The following is a 6,994-nucleotide window of genomic DNA, read 5'->3' as shown; positions in this document are numbered from 1 at the left end:
TGTATTACGATAACAGATTAGTCTGTGTGTATATGCAAAGCTGCCTGTTGAAGTAAGGCTCTGTATTAGTCTAGAAGATACACACTATAAACAAACAGGCACGCATGCAAGCTCTGAAGTGCGTGCGCTTCTCAATGTACTGATGAATTTCACACCCACCATGTACACATTTCAAGCTGTCAGCAGTTTTAACACACTAAAATGGGAAGAAAACGAAAATCTGTATCAGAATGCATTTCAGAACACAAGGAAGTATTCAAAAGTTTTAGAAAAACAAAACCAGGAGAAAAACGATGAAGCTGAGCGTATGCACCGCATATGGTGTGGCCCATTTATTAAATGTAAATATTTATAGTCTAATTATAGTTCTAAGTCTACGACAGTAAACTGTTTATTCAAATGAAAAGTTTTATTTGGGGATTAGAGATATATGGTCTTCTTAAACTCAGAGGTGGGGTGTTTTGAGTTCTGTTTTAGTTCTGCCACATTGATTAATGGCATTCAAAGCATTAATCTACTGAATACTTTTCCCCCTGTCTTTCTGTCCACCAAAATAAACCCTAATATTTATTCAGAAAAATTATTAATAGTTTTTTGCACTGACTTTCACCTGTTTTTGTTGTTGTGATAATAAACACTGATAAATTCCCAGGAAAAATAAAAGAAAAAAGAAAACGAAGGGCTCTACTTATGCTACAGGGAAGCAAGCAGAGCATATCTTTCAATCCTTTGACTTTACTGAAGACAGTCACAAGGATGACTATAAAGGGTCCTTCCTGGGTATGTTTGGTGCATACTTTATACCTCTGAGAAATGTGGTTTACTGAAGAGCATGTTTTCAGCAGAGAATGCAGGAACCAAGAGAAAATGTTGAATCTTTTATAAAAGCTTTGCATACATTGTCAGAACACTGTGATTTTGGGAATGTAAAACATGAAAATACCCCAGAAAGGCTGGTTATTAGGCTAACTGACAAAAATCTGTCACAACAGCTACAATTACGAACAGACTTAATCCTATCCACAGCTATACAGATAGCAAAGCAGTCTGAACTAGTCAAACAGCAGAACGAAAGGCCGGAACCATTTAGAAACTAGCTTAGAAACTGTAAAGAGCATGATGGCTAAAAGTCATTATCCTAAAGCTCCTGAGGCAAGGAGAGAGAACTCCCAGGCTAAGAGGGACAAATTCAAGTCAAAACCCAAAGCCTTTGAGCCTAAATGCACAAGATGTGGAAAAATGCACAGTCCCACAGATGTATGTTTAGCCAAAGGTGCAAGGTGTAATAAATGCAAAAAATAGGACATTTTGCAGCTGTTTGCCGTACCAGGCAATCGGGGAGTTGGCCCATATTACAGACAATCGAGATCCATTGTTTCTGAGCTCTAGCACATCTCGTGACACAGAGCCTGCCTGGAGAGTGAAACTGAATATTCATAGCAAGACTATTGACTTTAAAATTAACTCAGGAGCAAAGATCACAGTCAGCGAAGAAGGGACTTAAAATCACCTTTAACCCTTCCCACAGCTGAAATCACCTGCCATAGCCTCGATTAGCCCTGGAGGGATTCTGAACTGCATGGGCCAGTTCACCACAGAAACAACTTACAAAGATAAAAGCTATGCACTCAGAGTGCATGTGATCAAAGGATTGAAGACCAACAACCTTCTCTGCAAAACTGTGACAGCCATGATAGACCTAGTGAGACAGGTGGAAGGATAGAGGATTTGATGATACTGGACATTTGAAAGGACATTCAGTACAAATCAACTTAAGAAACAATGCTGAACCATATACTGTACAAACACACCTACCAGAAAGCCCTTGGAAGAGACTGTTAGGGGGCTTATTCCTTCACCCACTTACTTCCCTGGTCCTTCTCGCATGAACAGAGAGCAACAATACCCAAAGTCCAAAGGTGCAAACAATTCGATGTTTATTGGGGTGAACTTCCAGCAAGCATGATTCCGGTTTCCTTCCTTAGTGTCCCCCTTCCCAGCTCTGACACCATAGAGCCTTACACCTGTGTCCCTGTTCCCATTCCTGCCCTTAGCCAAACATGATTCTAATTTCCTTACCCACATTCCCTGTTCCCATTTTCCCCACACACACCCACCCCCTCACTTCCTGATTGACTGCAGACTATATAGTAAAACTTGAGTTCTGCTTAGCTATACCTTAACCAATCATTTTCCTGAAATTTAACTAACCAATCCTAACATATTGTAACATGATTATGTAACCAATTATATCCCACCACCTTAGTTCACACCCAGCAAAATTAATTATACAGCAGACAGGAACAATCACAGAACCAGACAGAGATTATACAGACAAACAATAGCAAAGTGGGAACTATAATGACAAGACAATACAGAAGTGAGGATTTCACATCCCAGCTATCGATAAGTGAGTTCTTGCCAGACAGGATGCTATCAAACTAAGTTTCCTTTTACATTTTCTAGACACTTCCCTTTCTCTGGAGATGATAGAATACAATCCTGTCCTGATAGTGCCTAACAGCCCAATAGCACCTTCTTTCAATGGGACAAGTTTGGAATGTGAGGATGTGACCGTTCGCTTCCCAGCTTATGGCTGCCTCTGCTGCTTAGCCAAAGGCCTTAGCCTAAGAACAGGGCCTCAGTCTGTCACGGTACGAGAAGGCCCTTACACCGGCAGACAGTGATTTTGATTCTTTCTTTTATACCTCTAGAACTAGCTAAGTGATAAGAATACACCTAAATTCTTAGAGTACAGGCCTTTACAGACAGGCCTGAATAGCTATATCCTAACAGAGACTAGCTGCAGATTTATGCAAATTCAGAGAACATCATGACCTTATTGTAATGGACTATTTCCCCAGGTATTTAGAAATAACGTATTTGAAAGACATAATATGTTGCTGTATAATAGAGAAACTGAAGTGTACTTTTACTCACTTCGGCATTCCAGAATAACTAGAGACAGACAACAGACCACAATTCATTGCAGCAGAATTTAAGTCATTCCAAACTAAATATGATTTTGATCATATTACTAGGAGCCTCCATTACCCACAAGTGAATGGAGAGGCTGAGAGAGCTGTGCAGACAGCCAAGAAAATCCTACAGCAGGAAGATCCACTCCTTGCTCTTCTGAGTTCCAGATCAGCACCAATAGCAGCTACTGGAAGCTTCCTGATGGGAAGACAACTCAGAACTACTGTTCCAACTCTGGACAAGAACCTCTCTCTGAAATGGCCAGACTTGACGAGAATAGCCAAATCTGATAAAAAGGTAAAACGAGCTTGCAAACGCTTTTAAAACAGCTGCCCCGTGGTTAGAAACCTGCTGGGTCCAGAACCCGGTGACAGTGTTCATGTCGTATTGGACGGAGGGAAAGGATGGAGACCTCCAACTGCCACAAAGAAAAATAATTCAGAGCCTTGATCACATGTGAGCAAAACTGAAAATGGAGAGTCCAACAGAAACTGTCAACATGGACTGTCCCTCAGAAAGAACAAACAACAGAGCAAACTCTCTAGCTGGCGGATACAGAACCAGAAGACAACTCAAGGGTTTAAACCGACCACAGCCAGTTGTAACTAAGGGACAGCCAGATGACCAACTTGTTATAGGCCCGGGTAATGTACTAAGAAAAAATGATTAGGGGGCTGGGGCACATGAATTACGAGGAGAGGCTGAGGGAACTGGGGTTGTTTAGTCTGCAGAAGAGAAGAATGAGGTGGGATTTGATTGCTGCTTTCAACTACCTGAAGGGGGGGGCTCCAAAGAGGATGGAGCTCGGCTGTTCTCAGTGGTGGCAGATGACAGAACGAGGAGTAGTGGTCTCAAGTTTTAAACAGAAAGACCGAGATGCGGGGCTAACTCCTCAGCCAGATCCATATGGATTGCAGAGTGAGGGTGGTTCTGGCACACTCATCGCTGCAAATATCAGTCTACACCTGACCTGCTCCCACCCATCCAGATTCGGCTGCTTGGTACGGGGCACACCCTGACCCCAGGGGCACAAGGGGGCAGAGACTGATCTCAGTTAAACCAGTTTGAATCCGGAGTGACTGCACCCACTGGGGTTATTGCAGGCTCACAGTGGTCTGACCAAGAGCAGGATCCAGCCCAAGATGACTTGATAGGGCATTTCCAGCCCTAGTGTCCAGAGCCAGACCTGCAGTCCCGGATTCAGACAAAGCTTCAGTGGAAGTTTGCCTGCACCAGAACTGAAGAAGGGCCTCAGGATTCAGCCCTAGGATCCTACCGGTACAGCACCCACTGCAGTGGGGTGCACGTGGTTTGGGGCTTGCAGCCCCTGGTGGTAGCTAGCAAGGGTGATCAGACTCTCCAGGGCAGAGATCTGATCTGCTGGGCAGGAGATAAAGGAGCCTTTAAAACTGCTTTTTGGGGAGGGCCAGGAACAATTCTGTGCCCACAAGGAGTAATGAGAAGGGTTACAAGGAGAGGGTTTGATTTCACCCTGGCTGCCAATCCCTGATTGTCATGAAACCCGACTCAGTTCCCCATGACCTTCTCCCGACAGCCTCCCAAGACATGCTTTGGCTAGAATTCATGCTTTTGGCAGCCGCAGCTGGGAGCTTTGCCTCTTTATTGCCGTTTCATTAAATCCAAACAAGGCAAGAGAAAGCACCTGTTCGTTTTATTTGCCGCTCAGGTCAAGCTGGGGCTATTTCGTTCTCATAACATCAAATGGATTAAATGCCCCTGGAGGAAAGCCTCAGGGACAGGTGCATTATGGGCCAGCTTATGCTGTGAACGTGTTGGCTGGTGAGGTGGCCACAGACAGGATGAGAGACTTACTACCAGTGCTAGCAAAGGGAGAGCTCTCAGAGCTGGAGGCCTGCATTTAGGTACCCGAATGACTAGGGTTCCTGGTGCTGCTCCCAAGATATGTGCACTGGGTGCAGTGAGTGGGCCTGTGTTGGGATTTGTTGCAATCTGCACACTGGATTCTTTCAGGAAGGGGAGAGGCTGGTGGTTGTCTCGTATCCCTTGTATATGATAGGCTGCAGGGCTGCTATTAGCAAGTCAGGCTAACACCAGATACGGACTGGCCACAAAGCTTCCTTCCCAGAGAGATACACCCCAGATGTGTTTATTATAAGATCTTTTAATGCTCTGCCAGGTGTGGCCAAGGTTAGCATAAATAAGGTCTGTCACACAGCGCCACCGAGTGGCTGTATAGTATAATACAGTTTTATCATTCCATCACATCTCCCTCTTTTAAGTTCTACATTCCTGCCATTTAATGTTTATTCTATCATGCTATCTTTGAAGTTCAGTACGGACCAGTCTGCAAAGTCTCTCCGGATCATACTGTTTTTCATAGAATCATAGACTATCAGGGTTGGAAGGTCAGGAGGTCATCTAGTCCAACCCCCTGCTCAAAGCAGGACCAACCCCAACTAAATCATCCCAGCCAGGGCTTTGTCAAGCTGAGCCTTAAAAACTTCTAAGGAAGGAGATTCTACCACCTCCCTAGGTAACCTATTCCAGTGTTTCACCACCCTCCTAGTGAAAAAGTTTTTCCTAATATCCAACCTAGACCTCCCCCACTGCAACTTGAGACCATTGCTCCTCGTTCTGTCATCTGCCACCACTGAGAACAGTCTAGATCCATCCTCTTTGGAACCCCTTTCAGGTAGTTGAAGGCTGCTATCAAATCCCCCCTCACTCTTCTCTTCTGCAGACTCAATAACCCCAGTTCCCTCAGCCTCTCCTCATGAATCATGTGCTCCAGGCCCCTGATCATTTTCATTACCCTCCGCTGGACGCTTTCCAATTTGTCCACATCCCTTCTGTAGTGGGGGGACCAAAACTGGACACAGTACTCCAGATGAGGCCTCACCAGTGCTGAGCAGAGGGGAATAATCACATCCCTCGATCTGCTGGCAATGCTCCTACTAATACAGCCCAATATGCCGTTGGCCTTCTTGGCAACAAGGGCACCCTGCTGACTCATATCCAGCTTCTCGTCCACTGTAATTCCCAGGGCCTTTTCTGCAGATCTGCCCCTTAGCCAGTCGGTGAAGGAGGCGCACTGACAGCACTGGGAATGGTCTGTTTAGCCACAGAACGAGAGGCAAGGCACGCTTCCCCGGCGCTCACCCTGCCGACGTGCCTCCCAGAGTGGGACTGGGAGTTGTTCATCACCACTCCAGCCCTTGGCCTTGACACGTCCCTGCTAGGAACTGTGATGAGCCCATCGTGCTCAGATCCCACGGGCCACTGGCAGATTGGCCTGGCGCTGGGGACTCAAACCAGTACTGCAGATGGGAAGAGGTTCCACAGCGGATGCCCTGAGCAGCTCATTGGTTGCAAATTAAAAAAAAAGACAGAGGAGGGTTCTCCCCTGCAGCCAGCTCCCAATGAGCACTGCTGTGTAAAAGCCCCCGTGGCCCCAGTGTCTTTCAGTTGCCCAGAGCAAGGCACGGACACAGCCTCCCCGCAGCTCCCCAGGTGGCTGGGTAAGAAGGGATTTGCCTGCCTCAGCCTCCCTTGAATTGAGCAGAGGTGGAAGAGAGGTGGGACAGTGCGGCCCCAATCTGAGACGCTCCCGGGCCATGAATTACATAAAAATGGGGGAACTTCCTAGGGATCCGAGGGGGTGACGCCCCCTCCTGGAGGCCAGGGGATTTCCCAGGAGAAGGATGTCTTCCACGGCAGCTCTGGGGGCTGCAAAGGGATTTAGACACCAGGACCCAGAGCCAAGAGCAGAACTTCCCCGGACTTCCCTGGATCACTGCACTGGCAGGGAGGGGCCAGCTGGCCACATCCAATCCCAAGCAGCCATCTGAGCTAGTGACATCCCCCAGCTGCCGCAGTGCCAGACTGGCACCTGGAGAAGGCCCCTGCATGTGCTCCAGAACCAGCCAGCAGCTCCATGCAGCTCAGGGAGAGCTGCTGGGTCCAGGGATGCGGGGATCCCAAGGGAACATTGCATGCTGGGATTGTAGTCCCTGCGGCCCTTCCCTCCACATTC

This window comes from Lepidochelys kempii, chromosome 5 (assembly GCF_965140285.1).
Source record: "Lepidochelys kempii isolate rLepKem1 chromosome 5, rLepKem1.hap1, whole genome shotgun sequence".
NCBI lineage: Eukaryota > Metazoa > Chordata > Testudines > Cheloniidae > Lepidochelys > Lepidochelys kempii.
This window is presented reverse-complemented; position numbering follows the sequence as displayed.